This window comes from Rhinoderma darwinii, chromosome 7 (genome assembly GCF_050947455.1).
Source record: "Rhinoderma darwinii isolate aRhiDar2 chromosome 7, aRhiDar2.hap1, whole genome shotgun sequence".
Lineage (NCBI taxonomy): Eukaryota > Metazoa > Chordata > Amphibia > Anura > Rhinodermatidae > Rhinoderma > Rhinoderma darwinii.
The window spans coordinates 77,703,513-77,720,855 of record NC_134693.1 but is presented as its reverse complement, the minus strand read 5'-3'; the positions used below and the strand labels follow the sequence as shown (position 1 = coordinate 77,720,855).

The 17,343-nt window shown below is 43.7% G+C and overlaps 1 protein-coding gene across 2 annotated transcripts in view; it reads left to right on the top strand.

Moving 5' to 3' along the window:
- The first annotated feature begins 4,477 nt into the window (after positions 1–4,477).
- Positions 4,478–17,343, top strand: part of JOSD1 (Josephin domain containing 1) — a 49,053-nt gene continuing 36,187 nt past the window's right edge. The window contains exon 1 of one of the 2 annotated variants that reach the window (XM_075833581.1): positions 4,478–4,665. The gene's annotated coding sequence lies outside the window, so the exon portion shown is untranslated. Of the gene's footprint in view, positions 4,703–17,343 lie in introns of both variants that reach the window. The other variant, XM_075833582.1, reaches the window with a different exon arrangement.

Here is a 17,343-nt window from a genome sequence, read left to right as displayed (position 1 = left end):
CCACCAAACAGATATGACATGGGATCAATAGCTTTTCATAACGTATCCATTAACCCCTTCCCGACATTTGACGTATCCATACGCCAAAGTCGGGTAGGGGAAGTATTGAACGGGCTCACAGAGTGATGCCGGTGTCGGCTGTATGTTGTTTAACTCGCAGCATTTAAATCGTTAGAAAGAGGGGGGCGACCCTCTCTAACAGCTCATCGCGCCCCCCACAATGAAATCACGGGGGGGGGGGGGGGCGATGGTTGCTATGGCTGCCTGGGGGCCTAATGAAGGCCCCCAGGTCCGCCATCTTTGTGCTCCTATTAAGCCCTGCCTCTGGCAATAAAAGCCTGTCAGAATCACGATATACTGCAATACATTTGTTTTGCAGTATATAGTGCAAGCGATCTAACGATCGCTGGTTAAAGTCCCCTAGGGGGACTAAAAAATAAAATTTTAATTAATAAAATAAAGTTGTTTTTTTTAATGTAAAAAAAAAATTTGAAATTAAAAGTTACAAAAAAAACCCTTTTCTCATTTTCCCCCTAGAGCATAGTAAAAAAATAAATAAATAAACATAATTGGTATCGCCGCGTTCGTAAAAGTCTCAACTATTACAATATATCATTATTTAACCCGCACGGTGAACACCGTAAAAAAAAATAAAAAAATTGTAAATGCCAGAATCTCTATTTTTTGGTCACCTCATCTCCCGCAAAAAAATGAATTAAAAAGTGATCAAAATGTTGCATGTACCCCAGAATGATATAATTAAACACTGCAGCTTATCCCGCAAAAAATAAGCCCTCATACCACTTAATTGATGGAAAAATAAAAAAGTTATGTCTCTCGGAATTTGGCGACACAAAATAAATTTTCTTTTTTACACTTAGGGTATGTTCACACGGCCAAATTTCAGACGTATACGAGGCGTATTATGCCTCGTTTTACGTCTGAAAATACGGCTCCAATACGTCGGCAAACATCTGCCCATTCATTTGAATGGGTTTGCCGACGTACTGTGCAGACGACCTGTTATTTACGCGTCGTCGTTTGACAGCTGTCAAACGACGACTCGTAAAAATACAGCCTCGTCAAAAGAAGTGCAGGACACTTCTTTCAGACGTTTTTGGAGCTGTTTTCTCATAGACTCCAATGCAAACAGCTCCAAAAACGGACGTAAAAAACGCCGCGAAAACGGCGCGAAAAACGCCGCGAAAAATGCGAGTTGGTAAAAAAAACGTCTGAAAAGCAGGGTCTGTTTTCCCTTGAAAACAGCTCTGGATTTTCAGACGTTTTGGTTGACTACGTGTGAACATACCCTTAGGTTTTTACTTGTAAAAGTAGTAAAATATAGAAAAAACTATATATATTTGGTATCGCCGTAGTCGTGTTGACTCACAGAATAAAGATCAATAAAAAAAAACATGGAGGAATTGCTGTTTTTTTCATTTTCTACCCCATAAATAATTTTTTCCCGTTTCCAAGTACATTATATGGCACAATAAATGGTGCTACGAAAAACTACAACTTGTCCCGCAAAAATCAAGCCCCCATAGGACTATATCGACGGAAAAATAAAAAAGTTATGGCTTTTGGAAGATGGGGAAGAAAAAACGAAAATTAAAATCTGAACAAGGGCTGCGGCGGGAAGGGGTTAAACAGATGCCATTAAAGCCTACGCGTGACGGATGGGTTAAGTATATGTCTAACAGTGGCATCCGTCATCCATAGGCTATAATGGGACCAGTTTAACAGATACATAATTAAAAGGATCATGGGAATTCATGACGAATCCATTAAAAGGATACCATTAGAGCCTATACGTCAGATGTAGGCCAAAAACCGTGATGTGAACATAGCCTTACATGGTCGGCCATTCATTTTAATAGCAAACATGTAATACTACATTTTATGGCATAACTAGGATTACCCTAGATTCCTCAGGTTTTTTGTGGAACCGTAAATACGGATGCATTACTGATGACTACGGACCATATTTACAGACACCCTTCAGTTAGCACTTTGCTCGGTACTCCAGCACTGCTCCCGACGTCCATATTTGGTCAATTCAGGGGGTTCCTATCGCTGGAGTTCCCAAGAAGAACATTAGCTGATGCTTTGACTGGGGACTCCAGCACTTCTGCCAACATCACTGTCCACATATGGACAATGACGTCGGCAGCAGTAGTAGTACTGGAGTCCCCAAGCAGAGCATCAGAGCATTGGGAACTCCAGCGATAGGAAACCCCTGAAGTCATTGACATATATGGACAGTGAAGTAGGGACCAGGGCTGGAGTCACAGAGCAAAGCATCAGATGATGCTTTGCTCGGGAACTCCAGCGATAGGAAACCCCTGAATTGACCAAATATGGACGTCGGGTGCAGTGCTGGAGTCCCAAGTAAAGCACTAGCTGATGCTCTGCTCGGGACTCAAGTAATAGGCAATGTAACAGCCCCTTGCAGTCATGTTCATGAACAGCACATGAAGCAAGAGCTCAGTCACGTGGGGCCGTGTCGGAGCGTCATCATTATTAGAAAAGCTCCAGCACTTCCAGGAACAATGCACGAGGTTTGAACTGCACCATTTATTACAGAATTTTAAATTCAATTATATTAGTAAGTTAGTTAGTTTCACATAAATATATTATTGCAATGCAATTTCTGGTCCCCGGTTTACCCTTTTAACTCGCACGATGAACGCCGTAAAAAACAAAAAATGTAAACCGCCAAAATTGCTGTTTTTTGGTCACTTTAGGGCTCAAATAAAATGTAATAAAAAGTTATATGTACCAAAAAAACTACAGCTCGTCCCGCAAACAATAAGCCCTCATCCCGCTCAATCCACTGAAAAAGAAAAAAGTTACGGCTCTCAGAATGTGGTGAAACAAAACAATTTTTTTTACATTTTTTTTTCTTTTTTTTTTAGAGTTGTAAAATATAAAAAAAAAAACTATATAAATTTGGTATCACCGTAATCGTATTGAGCCAGTTAAGTTGTCGTTTTTACCGCACGGTGAAAGCTGTAAAAAATGAAAACCAAGAAACAACGTAGGTATCACAGTTTTTTTCAATTTCAGCCCGCAAAGTATTTTTATTCAGATTTCCAATACATTATACGGTACTTTAAAGAGGCTCTGTCACCAGATTATAAGTGCCCTATCTCCTATATAATGTGATTGGCGCTGTAATGTAGATAACAGCAGTGGTTTTTATTTTGAAAAACGATCAATTTTGAGCAAGTTATGCACAATTTTAGATTTATGCTAATTAGTTTCTTAAAAGACAACTGGGCGTGTTTTTACTTTTTTACCAACTGGGCGTTGCACAGAGGAGTGTCTGACGTTGACCAATCAGTGACCAATCAGCGTCATACACTTCTATTTTTAGCAGTACTCGCAACACAGCGTGATCTTGCGAGATCACGCTGTGGAGTCACATACTCCCAGATTAACTTTACCGAGGTGTCTTGAGAGTGAATAGACATCACCTCCAGCCAGGATGCGATGTCTATTCACACTCCCGACACTTAGGTAAAGTTTCTTGGGGACTTCAGTAAAGTTAATGTGTGAGTGACTGCACAGCGTGATCTCGCGAGATCACGCTGTGTTGCGAGTACTGCTAAAAATTAATGGAGAGAAGTGTATGACGCTGAACCACGCCCAGTTGTCTATTAAGAAACTAATTAGCATAAATAAAAAATTGTGAATAACTTGCTCAAAATTTATCTTTTTCAAAATAAAAACCACTGTTGTTATCTACATTACAGCGCCGATCAGATTATGTAGGAGACAGGGCACTTATAATGTGGTGACAGAGCCTCTCATGAGCTTGATCTTTGCTAGCTATCGAATCGCACTGTAATCGAGCAGGCAAGAACCGCAGCAAAACCACAACAGTTCTGCATTCTGCTAAAAAGTGCAGTTTACACAAAACGTAAATTTGACTTTATGGGTATGTGCACACACACTAATTACGTCCGTAATTGACGGACGTATTTCGGCCGCAAGTCCCGGACCGAACTCAGTGCAGGGAGCCGGGCTCCTAGCATCATACATATGTACGATGCTAGGAGCCCCTGCCTCTCCGTGGAACTACTGTCCCGTACTGAAAACATGATTACAGTACGGGACAGTTGTCCTGCAGAGAGGCAGGGACTCCTAGCATCGTATATAACTATGATGCTAGGAGCCCGGCTCCCTGCACTATGTTCGGTCCGGTACTTGCGGCCGAAATACGTCCGTAAATTACGGACGTAATTAGTGTGTGTGCACATACCCTAACCAACGTGAAGAAGGGCAGACAAAGTCGCTCGAACCCCGTTCAACACGGTTTATTGACACGAGGATTGTGCCGGACATCAGAACAGTTCTATTTTCAGGGTGGGGAAATGTACGAAAGCGGAAGTTGAAAGTTCCAAATTGAGCAGTTTCCCAAACACCACCACAGGGAATGACAGAGCCAATTGGATTGCACATTGAAAGCGAGGCGTGGATCTCGTATGATGTCATCACACCTCCAATCAGCGCAAGGAACCGAAGGCATAGGGTTGGTTCCGTTGAAACGCTCGGACCGCTGACGTCACGCTGCTGGCGAGCTGCACGGGGACGGTTTTAGTGGCGGCAGGGAGCGGAGGAAGGATGTGACTTTTGCGGCTATTGAAGAACGTGGTTTCGGTAAGAAATATCTGCACGAGCGGTTCAACTGGAGTAGGTCAGTGGGTAACCTCAGTGTCTACGTTACATAGTAATGTATGTAAGTGAGGGGGAGATATAGGCCATGCATATGTCTAGGTGGCAACAACAGTCTATATGTGGATACGTGGTACAGTGCTGGACCAGCTAAGTGCCTATTCACACCTCATACAGCAATTCGTGAACCCATACACCCTGCAGCAGCCAAATAATCCTTTCACAGGAACTTTCTTTACAATCAGCCAGAATCTTCTTTACTGACAACTTTTTTTTTTCTTTGTCTTCCTCCTTATTGACAACTTTCTCTAGATGCTCACAGGTTACCTTTCTTAAAGAGGCTCTGTCACCAGATTTTGCAACCCCTATCTGCTATTGCAGCAGATCGGTGCTGCAATGTAGATAAGAGTAACGTTTTTATTTTTTTAAAAACGAGCATTTTTGGCCAAGTTATGACCATTTTTGTATTTATGCAAATGAGGCTTGCAAAAGTCAAACTGGGCGTGTTGAAAAGTAAAAGTACAACTGGGCGTGTATTATGTGCGTACATCGGGGCGTGTTTACTACTTTTACTAGCTGGGCGTTCTGACGAGAAGTATCATCCACTTCTCTTCAGAACGCCCAGCTTCTGGCAGTGCAGACACACAGCGTGTTCTCGAGAAATCACGCTGTGACGTCACTCACTTCCTGCCCCAGGTCCTGCATCGTGTCGGCCACATCGGCACCAGAGGCTACAGTTGATTCTGCAGCAGCATCAGCGTTTGCAGGTAAGTAGCTACATCGATTTACCTGCTAACGCCGATGCTGCTGCAGAATCAACTGTAGCCTCTGGTGCCGATGTGTCCTCGCTCGTCCGACACGATGCAGGACCTGTGAGTGACGTCACAGCGTGATCTCTCGAACACGCTGTGTCTGCACTGCCAGAAGCTGGGCGTTGTGAAGAGAAGTGGATGATACTTCTCGTCAGAACGCCCAGCTAGTAAAAGTAGTAAAAACGCCCCGATGTACACACATAATACACGCCCAGTTGTACTTTTGCAAGCCTCATTTGCATAAATACAAAAATGGTCATAACTTGGCCAAAAATGCTCGTTTTCTAAAAATAAAAACGTTACTCTTATCTCCATTGCAGCGCCGATCTGCTGCAATAGGAGATAGGGGTTGCAAAATCTGGTGACAGAGCCTCTTTAACAACTCCCTCTAGCTGTACACACATTGTCCTCGCTTCATAAATGTCCTCTAATACATAGAATTCAGTTTTTCCACGTATGACATCCGTTTTGGTTTTTGTATTACAGCTAAGGCTTCGTTCACATCTGCGTTGGGGTCCCGTATTGATGTTCCGTCGGATGTTTCCGTCAGAACAGACACAAACTGACTCTGGTTTCCATCACCATTGATTTCAATGGTGACGGATCCTGTGCCCATGGTTTCTGTTTGTGTCTGTTGTGCGCCGGTCCCGTTGTTTTGCTGGAAGCAATGGTGATGGAAACTTGTCTGTTCAAGGTGCCGTTCTGACGGAAACCTCTGACGGAACGTCAGAACGGGACCCCAACGCAGATGTGAATGAAGCCTTGTTTATACAGCTTCACCATATTCCACAATGCTGTACAGAGATACTGCCTCATATTCAACCCTTGCCCTTACTGAGGTTCACATTCTGTCTCAAGACCATAGACGCTGTGTTAGGGCCTGTTCACATCTGCGTTGGATGATCATTAGAGCTCTCTGTCGCAGATCCGGCCAAAAATACTGGGAACAATAGGGCAGCGTGCCGCGCTATTGTTTCAGGTAATACCACAGACACCCCGTCAGCTGCTGGTGGTGTCCGTTGTACAACGTCAACGCTGCTTCACTGCAACGTATTTTCGTTCTTCTTCTTTGATGGAGCAGAACAACCGAAAGACCAACGCAGGTGTGAACCTACCCTTATTAGGCCCTGTTTACATAGAGGGTTTTTTTTTGTAGGCAGAAAAAAAATTAAGTCACATTTTAACTTAGCTGATCCAGATATGGTTTCCTTGTCAAAATCAGTGCCCAAAAAATCTGTGTGAACCAAGCCTTGGACCCCTTGCACACGGCCTTGCCCGTAATCGCGATCCGTGTTTATGGGCACGGACAAACACAGGCATTTGCGGGCCGTGCCCCCATTATAAAGTATGGGAGCACGGTCTTTAAATTTAAAAAATAGGACACGTCCTATTTTTTTACGGATCATTTCTACGCCCGGACACCTTTCTGTAAATATACGGGAAGTTGTCCGTGGGCCTTATAAATTAGTGGATCAGTGTTTTGTTCCGCAGTTACGGTCCGTAATTGCGGATCAACATTGCGGCCGTGTGCATGGGGCCTACGTGTTGTTTCTATACTATATTTATATAACATAAAGTTCTCCCACAGTGCTGTACACAATACATTGCTGTTGGTCACTCCACTTTGGCGCTCACAATCTTATTTCCCTTTCTCTGGCACAAGCAGTTTGCGGGCAATTTATGTAAGTTAAGGCCCTAATATGGGTCATGAAAATGAGCGACAATCAATGGGGAAATTCGTTCATCGCCGCTCGTCTGTTCCTTTGACAGGCAGCAATGCTTGGTTATATATGGGGATGAGCGATTGTTACTACGATCGCTCGTTCCCATGATCGCTCGTTCCCATCATGGCGGCAGCACATCTTCATGTTTATACAGGGAGATGTGCTGCCGACAACGATATTGTTTGTTGCTGCATAAACGTGGAGATCCGCTGATGATCGAGCGTTTCCATGTTCATCTGCTGGTTGTTGTCCTGTTTACACTTGGCAATGATCAGGAACGAGCGTTCAATTGTACGCTTGTTTGCCCGTTGCCTGCGTAAAATGGCCTTTTCGTTTTTGTCATTAGGGAGCAAACAACTGTACCTAAAGATAAACCATATAATCGCAGGAGAACAAACGCAGTCAATGGAGATGTTGCCTTAATCAGTTTGACCCCACGGTCCCTGTGCTGCAAGGCAACGTTGCCAACCAATGATCTAGTAACCTCTGGTAGTGCCCCTGTTTCCTTCACTGCAGTTTCTGTTTACACACAGGGATATTAGACACGGAAACCTGGTCGGTTTTGTTGTCAAATAACGCCCTAAATCTCCATTTATTGATTTCTGTGAGAGGTAAAGTAAAAAAACGGTTGCATTTCAAAATCTGCCTCCAAACATTTGGAAGAAATTGAGGCAGATTTTTTCTGCTGGACAAAATAAACCGTGGGCACGTATCCTTAGACCCCCTTCCTCGACCGTTTTCATAAAGGGATTTTCTCACAAAATAAACCCTGTCCATCTGCCCTATGAGGGCACATGGCCATCATAGAGAAAAGTGGCTCTGGCAGACTCCAGCTGTCCGTTTATTCCACTGACGGCCATTCATCTGAGTGGCTGCCATGTAATACTACATTTCTCCTTCTGCAGCCGTGGTCTGGCTGGTTTCAGTTTTAATGGCAGAATCCGTTTTCCGGGTTCCATGAGCTGCCTTTTCTGATGAGTGATAAGTGTTCCTCCAGTTATAGAGAAAAACGATTATAGTGCATGAGTTTGCGAAATAATAGTTTTTTGCTAAGTTCTGCACTATAACTTTAATTCCGTCACGACATTTGAAGCTGTGCACAAGTGGCTTTCTATTATGTTGAGTAGGTTGGGTTAATACTGAGACACCGGAACCAATTAAATGACACTTGGATTTTAGTGCAGAAATATTTTGCTATATTAACCTGGCCTGTTTTGTTTGAGCTTTAAAGAGGATCTGTCACTAGTTTAGTATTGCCCTAGCTAATCTGATAAGCGCTGTCACACTGATAATACTAGTGAAAATTGTGTCCCAAAACATTTATTATTAACCCCTTAGTGACCACCAATACGCCTTTTAACGTTCGTCACTAAGGGGCCTTAGGCTAGGCTGACGCCTTTTCACGTGAGCCTAGTCTAAGTCCTGCACGGGTCTCCCGTGCAGGCTGGAGCCGGGGCTCAGCTGTCTGATGACAGCTGAGCTCCTGCTCCAACGCCCGCGATCGAAGTTTACTTAGATCGCGGCCGTTTAACCCGTTAAATGCAACCGTCAATAGCGACCGCGGCATTTAACTTTGTTTACAGAGGGAGTGAGCTCCCTCTGTCACCCATCGGCAGCCCGCAATTGCAATCGAGGGTCTCCGATGGGTTGTCATGGCAGCCGGGGGCTTGATAAAAGCCCCCAGGTCTGCCCTGGACATATGCTTATTAGGACGCGCCAGAGGCACGTCCTAACAGATTGCCTGTCAGATTTACACTGACAGGCAATAATGCTCTGGTATACGAAGTATACCAAAGCATTATAGCAGCGATCTGAAGATCGCATAGTAAAGTCCCCTAGTGGGCCTAGTGAAATAAATAATGTGAAATAAAGATTAATAATAAAAAGTACAGTAAAAAAAGAAATACATTTTTCCCATAAAAAGTGGTTTTATTTAGTAAGTGTAAAAAAATAAAATAAAAGTACGCATATGTGGTATCGCCGCGACCGTAATGACTCCATTAATAAAGTTAATATGTAATTTAAACCGCAAGGTGAACACCGTAAAAAAAAAACAATGGTGAAATTGCAATTTTTTTCCATTGCCACCCAAAAAAGTCATAATAAAAATGAATCAATAAGTCCCATGCACCCCAAAACAGTACCAATTAGGGATGCACGGTGCATCGAAACTTCGATACTGTTTCGTTACTGTGCATCCCTAAACGGTTCGATACCGCTATTTCCTGTATTTCGATACTGAGCTGCGCAGCCGCACAGCTCAGTATAGTAATACATGAATGTATGGGAGTGCGGCTGCGGCTGTGTAATACAGTCACTGCCCCGCTCCTGAGTCCTGACAAGTGTGCGCTGTCAGGATGATGCGATGCGGCCGGCGCTGCACTAATGAGCGGCGGCACTGAAGACAGAACATGGCGGGCGCACTACAAAACACCCCCATGTTCTGTCCTCAATGCCTGAACTGCCGCTCATTAGTGCAGCGCCGGCCGCATCACCTCATGCTGACCACGCACGCACTTCCTGTCAGGAGCGGGGCAATGGCTGTATTACACAGCCGCAGCCCCGCTCTATAACGGCGGAGATCAGAGAAACCTCTCATCTCCGCCGCTATTCCCCTGAATGCTGCGATCACAGCGGACTGCAGCATTCAGGAGAAAATGAGAAGGGGTGATGCCCCTGGATCGCGTCACAGGGAATTCCTGTGACGCGATCGAGGGCCATACCATATATGGGCAGACAGCCCAGGGTCTATTGACGGACCCCAGTGCTGTCTTACCATATTTCCTGTTGTTAGGACATACCCAAGTATGTCCTAACAACTGCCTATGTGCTATGCGTCTACAGGCTAATGTACTGGCATATATCTGATATGTCAGTACATTAAAGTTTAAAAACAAAGTATTAAATGTAAAAAAATACACATACGCCTTTTTTACAATAAACATTAAAATAAGTCTCAATACATAAAATATTCACACATTCAGTAATGGCGCGCACAACAATTTTTTTGCATCATTTATGATGTGTACGCTGTAAAAAAATGAAACCCTGCTTTCTATCACTTATTATTGTGGGGCACGAGGTGCGATGAATTTAACCTCCATGTGCCTCACATTAATAGTAATTAACCCCATCATGTACCTCACACATTAACCCATTATGACTGAGAAACATGATGGGATTAATTACTATTAATGTGAGGCGCATTCAAAATTCATCCCAAGTCGCGCCTCACATCAGAAAACGGAAGAATTTTTTTTTATTTTATTACGGTTGGCAAAGTATTGAAATTGGTATTGAAATCGCAATACTAAACGAAGTATCAGTATCGAAGTCCAAATCTGGTATCGTGACATCGCTAGTACCAATCAAAACTACATCTCGTCCCGCAGAAAACAAGCCCAAAAAATCACTACATTGATGGAAAAATAAAAACGTTACGGCTCTTGGAAAGCGACGATGCAAAAACAAATAATTTTAGTTCAAAAGTGTTTTTATTGTGCAAAAGTCGTAAAACATAAAAAACCTCTAAATATGTGGTATCGCCGTAATCGTACCAACCCATAGAATAATGGTAACATGTTATTTACGCCGCACAGTGAACGGCGTCAATTTAAAAACGCATAGAGCAATGGTGGCAGTTCAGGTTTTTTTTATAATCCCCACCCCCCAAAAAAAAGTTTAAAAAAGTTAATAAAAAAATTATATGTACCCTAAAATGGTGCTATTAAAAAGTACAACTAATGCTGCAAAAAACAAGTCCTCATACAGCTATGTAGACGAAAAAATAAAAAAGTTATAGCTCTTTGAATGCGACTATAGAAAAACAAATAAAATAGCTTGGTCATTAGGGCCTAAAATGGGCTGGTCACTAAGGGGTTAAAAGTTATGAGCTTTTTTTTTCTAAATATGTAAATGAGCCTTATTAGACATTTTGGCGTTAACCGCAGCGATTCTCCTGAGGTGGAGCGAACTCACAGCCTCTGATGCTGTCCTATCAGCATGAAGCTGCTTCACACACAGTGTAAGGCCCCATGCACACGACCGTTCCCCTTAATCACGATCTGTGATTACGGGCACAGCCGGCTGCGGACATTCATCCGCATATGCGTACCGTGCTCGCATTATAAAGTATGGGAGCAAGGGCCGTAAAAAAAAAGACGTCCTATTTTTTACAGAAGGTTTCTACGGCAGGGACACCTTCCCGTAAATATACGCGAAGGTGTGCGTTAGCCATAGAAATGAATGGGTCCGTAATTACGGACAAGATCTACGGTCGTGTGCATGGGGCCTAAGAGACTGTTTCTGGAGGCAGTGGCATAACTACCGCCGTAGCGGCTGCTACTGGGACCGCAGCATGAGGGGGCCCGCTTCGCCCGCCGGCACGGGCCCCCCCTCCCATGGCCGGAGGCTCCGCTAGCAGCCGCTATGGCTGCTGCAGCGCGACGCCACTGAAGGGGTTGTTTCTACGAAAGACATAGGGGATACATGTGGGATCGCTGGGACGCCCAGCGATAAGGAGAACGGGGGACCGAAAGTCCCCCGAAGTTCTCCATGACAAACCTCGAACTTCCGGGGTCTGTCTGCAGCTCCATAGAAATGACTTGTGCGCCGGTCGCGCTTGTGCGCATGCGTGACCAGCGCGCCTTTCATTTTTATTATACTGGGCAGACGCCGGAAGTCCAAGGTTTGTCATAGAGAACTTTGGCGTTACCTACAGGGGGGTTTAGGGCTGTCTGACGTCATCTACAGGGGAGGGCTGTCTGACATCATCTACAGGGGGAGGGCTGTCTGACGTCATCTACAGGGGGAGGGCTGTCTGACGTCATCTACAGGGGGAGGGCTGTCTGACGTCATCTACAGGGGGAGGGCTGTCTGACGTCATCTACAGGGGGAGGGCTGTCTGACGGAATATATAGGGAGGCACGGCTGTCTGACGGAATATATAGGGAGGCACTATCTACAAGGGGGGGTTGAGTGATACCCAGGGGGGCCCCAGTGAAAAGTTTGCTATGGGGCCCAGTCTTTCCTAGTTACGCCCCTGGCTGGAGCGAAGGGGGATCACTTCAAACCTGACACCAGGATCGCAGTTCTAGCTGTGAAACAACCGGAGATATCACCAGTTGAATACACAGTTGGGAATGGAAGCTGTGTATTCTATAATCACACTGCGTTGCTGGGAAGGGGGAGCAGCTGTATGCTGATTGGACAGTGTCATACCGAAAACATTACACCGCCCAGAGTGAAAAGACAGTCCCCTCCCTTTTGGCTATTAACCCCTTAATGACCGCCGATACGTCTTTTTACGGCGGTCATTAGTGGGCTTTATTCTAGAGCGCCGCCAAACTACGTCGCTGCTGTAGAATAAAGTAAACAGAGCAGGGAGCCGTGAAATCTCCCTGCTCTCAGCTGCCAGGAGCAGCTGAGGGCTGGGGGCGTCCCTGCTCTGCCGGGTGAGATCGATATTAGTATCGATCTCACCTGTTTAACCCTTCAGATGCGGTGCACAATAGCAAGCACCGCATCTGAATGGTTTTGCAGAGAGGGAGGGAGCTCCCTCTCATCTCACTGACACCCGGCGATAAAATCGCCGAGTGTCTGTGTCTTCTATGGCAGCCGGGGGTCTAATAAAGACCCCCAGGTCTGCCTGCAGCGAATGCCTGCTAGATCATGCCGCAGGCATGACCTAGCAGATGCCTGTCCGTTTTAAACGGACAGGCAGTAATACACTGCAATACAAAAGTATTGCAGTGTATTACAATAGCGATCAGAGGATAGGGAAGTCCCCTAGTCGGACTAGTAAAAAAGTAAAAAAAGTTTAATAAAGTTAATAAAAAAAAAAAGAAGTGAAAAAAAAAAAATGAAAAACCCAGCTTTTCCCCTTACACAATGCTTTACTATTAAAATAAACTACAATAAAGCAAAAAAGTTACACATATTTGGTATCGCCGCGTCCGTAACGACCCCGACTATAAAGCTGTTACATTATTTAACTCGCACTGTGAACGCCGTAAAAAATAAAATAAAAAACAATGGAAAAATTGCTGTTTTCTGTTAATCCTGACTTAAAAAAAATGTGATAGAAAGTGATCAAAAAGTCGCATCTACTCTCAAATGGTACCAATAAAAACTGCAAGTCGTCCCGCAAAAAACAAGACCTTATACAGCTATGCCGACGCAAAAATAAAAAAGTTACAGCTCTTCGAATGTGACAATGGAAAAATCTAAAAAATGGCTTGGACATTAGGGCCCAGAATGCCAGCAGGGGGAAGGGGTTAAAGCTATATTAGCATATTTAGAAAATGCTCATAACTTTGCAAAAAAATAAACAGTTTTTAACCCCTTAATGACTGGGCCTGAAAAGACCTTAAAGAGGCTCTGTCAACAGATTTTGCAACCCCTATCTGCTATTGCAGCAGATAGGCGCTGCAATGTAGATTACAGTAACGTTTTTATTTTTTAAAAACGAGCATTTTTGGCCAAGTTATGACCATTTTTGTATTTATGCAAATGAGGCTTGCAAAAGTACAACTGGGCGTGTATTATGTGCGTACATCGGGGCGTTTTTACTTCTTTTACTAGCTGGGCGTTAGGAATGGGAGTGTATGATGCTGACGAATCAGCATCATCCACTTCTGTTCGTTAACACCCAGCTTCTGGCAGTGCAGACACACAGCGTGTTCTCGAGAGATCACGCTGTGACGTCACTCACTTCCTGCCCCAGGTCCTGCATCGTGTCGGCCACATCGGCACCAGAGGCTACAGTTGATTCTGCAGCAGCATCAGCGTTTGCAGGTAAGTAGCTACATCGACTTACCTGAAAACGCCGATGCTGCTGCAGAATCAACTGTAGCCTCTGGTGCCGATGTGTCCTCGCTCGTCCGACACGATGCAGGACCTGGGGAAGTGACGTCACAGCGTGATCTCTCGAACACGCTGTGTGTCTGCACTGCCAGAAGTTGGGTGTTCTGAAGAGAAGTGGATGATACTTCTCGTCAGAACGCCCAGCTAGTAATAGAAGTAAACACGCCCAGATGTAACACATAATACACGCCCAGTTGGACTTTAGCAAGCCTCATGTGCATAAATACAAAAATGGTCATAACTTGGCCAAAAATGCTCGTTGTTTAAAAATAAAAACGTTACTGTAATCTACATTGCAGCGCCGATCTGCTGCAATAGCATATAGGGGTTTCAAAATCTGGTGACAGCCTCTTTAAGGTCTTTTCAGGCACGGTCATTAAGGGGTTAAGCAACTGGGCGTGTTTACTTCTTTCACTGCACAATCACACTGTGTTGTGGATCATGTTGGGCTGGAACAATGAGAAGGGACACTGATTGGTCACTGATTGGTCAGCGTCATACACTCCTCTGTACAACACCCAATTGGTAAAAAGTAAAAACACGCCCAGTTGTCCATTGAGAAACTCCTTAGCATAAATCTAAACTAGCTCATAACTTGCTCAAAAATGATCGTTTTTCAAAATAGAAACAACTGCTGTTATCTACATTACAGCGCCGATCAGATTATGTAGGAGATAGGGCACTTATAATCTGGTGACAGAGCCACTTTAAAGGGAAGGTGTCATTAATTATTTTATTCTTTTACCATATTGCTTTTAATATGATAACACAAATTTTATTTATTTATATTCTTGTGTTCTACTTTTTACTTCTTTTTACTTCTCTATGGGGGCTGCCATTTTTTTTTTCATCTCTGTATGTGTCGATTAACGACACATACAGAGATGGAATACGGCACATACATCCCCATAGAGAATGTGAACGGGAGCCGTTCCATTCACTGCAGCGTACGCCGTCTGTGTGGGAACGGTGCATGCGCCACTCCCACACAGACCAAAACGAAGCTCGTTCGCAGAGCGAAATCCGGCCGCGGCTTCCGGCCATATGTTCAAGGAAGCGAAGGAGCAAGGAATAGGAGCGGAGGCGGCAGCGGCGGCAGGAGCAGGAAATTTATATTTGTGTATGTGATGTGTGTATTACGTTCGTGTTATACTGTCTGCTTAGCACTGTATCTAATCCTCCTACACTGTGCAGTCGCTCAGAAAATGGCGGCAGACAGTGTAGGAGGTTTAAAGATTCAAACCCCTCCTTCTCCTGGCTCTAGCCAGAATAAGGGAGGGGGGATTGTGTCAGGACACTAGAGTGTGTCTACCCCAAATTTGCAGCATAAAGCAATGAGGTTGCTTTACCACATTGTCCATTCTGCAATTTTGGGAACTGATCCCTATAGGGGCCAGCACATGGAAATGTTATAAATTAGAATCTAATTTATAATATTTCCTGACTTGTGAAAAAATTAAAACAATGTGTAATCACTCAAATAATTGTTTAACTAAAAAAAAAAAAATAATTTCTAGCGAAACACATTCCCTTTAACCCCTTAAAGGAACAGTGTCATCACAATTTTTTTTTTCATATGTTAAAGATGTTAGTGCTTTATTAAAACCGTTTATATTTATTTGTGTGTTTGTGTTTTACTTTTTCTTATTTTTACACTTTTTCTTCCCTATGGGGGCGGCCATTTTTTGTTCCATTTCTGTATGTGTCGATTAACGACACATACAGACATGGAATACGGCAGCCACAGTCCCATAGGGACTGCGAACGGCTCCCGTCCCATCCACTTCTGTGTACGCCGTCTGTGTGGGAACTACGCATGCGCCGCTCCCACACAGTCCAATTTGAAATTGGCGCCGTCCGGCGCCATTTTCCTGTGGACCGGAAGTCGCGGCCGGACAGTAAGATTACTACTTCCGGTCGCGGCTTCCGGACTTGTGCACTTGGACCAGCGGCCGCAGACGGAGCGGACGGGCCGGAGGGAGCCGCGGCGGCAGGAGCAGGTAAGAGATTTCAATGTATGTTCGTGTTTGTGTACGTTTACTACTGTATGTAAACCTACTACACTGTGTGTTAGCTCAAAAAATGGCGACACACAGTGTAGGAGGATAGACCGTTCAAACCCCTCGTTTATCCCGGCACTAGCCAGGATAAAGGAGGGGGGGATGCTGAGAGCTCACTAGAGCGAGGGCTTTTTACCCAATTTTGCAATGCTGCAATTTTGGGAATAGCTCCATCTAGTGACCAGCAATGGGAAATATTATAAATTAGAATCTAATTTTATAATATTTCCTGACTCGTGAAAAAAATAAAAAAAATTTGAACAATGTTTAATCACCTACACACTAAATGTTTAATTAAAAAAAAACAAAACATGTTTTTCTGGCAACACATTCCCTTTAAGGACGCAGCCTTGTTTTGGCCTTAAGGCTCAGAGCCCATTTTTGAAATCTGACATTTCACTTTATGTGGTAATTACGACGGAATGCTTAAACCTATCCAAGCGATTCTGAAATGTTCGTAGTAAAATTTGTTCGATATATTCCGTGTATATTTGTGAAAAATTGCAACCTTTAGAGAAAATGTTGAAAAAATAGCATTTTTCTTAATTTAAATGCATCTGCTTTTAAAACAGATGGTTAAACCCCCCAAAATAGTTACTAGTTCACATTTCCCATATGTCTACTTTAGATTGGCATCGTTTTTCCAATTTTTTTTTTTACAAGACTTAGAACATAAACAGCAATTTCTCATACTTTTAAGAAAATTTCAAAAGCCTTTTTTTTTTTAAGGTACCTGTTCAGTTCTGAAGTGGCTTTGAGGAGCCCATGTATTAGAATCCCCCATAAAACACCCCATTTTAAAAACTAGTCCCCTCAAAGTATTCAAAACAGAATTTAGAAAGGTTTTTTTTTTTAACCCTTTAGGCATTTCACAGGAATTAAAGCAAAGTGGATATGAAATTTGCAAATTTCATTTTTCTTGCTGAATTTCAATTTTATTCCATTTTTTTTTTCTGTAACACAGAAGGTTTTACCAGAGAAACACCACTAGATATGTATTATCCAGATTCTGCAGTTTTTAGAAATGTCTCACATGTGTCTCTACTGCGCTCATGGACTAAACCACAAGCCCTAGAAGCAAAGAAGTACCTAGTGCATTTTGGGGCCTCTTTTTTTTATTAGAATATATTTTAGGCAGCATGCCAGGTTTGAAGAGGTGTTGAGGTGCCAAACCAGTAGGAATCCCCCCAAATGTGACCCTAT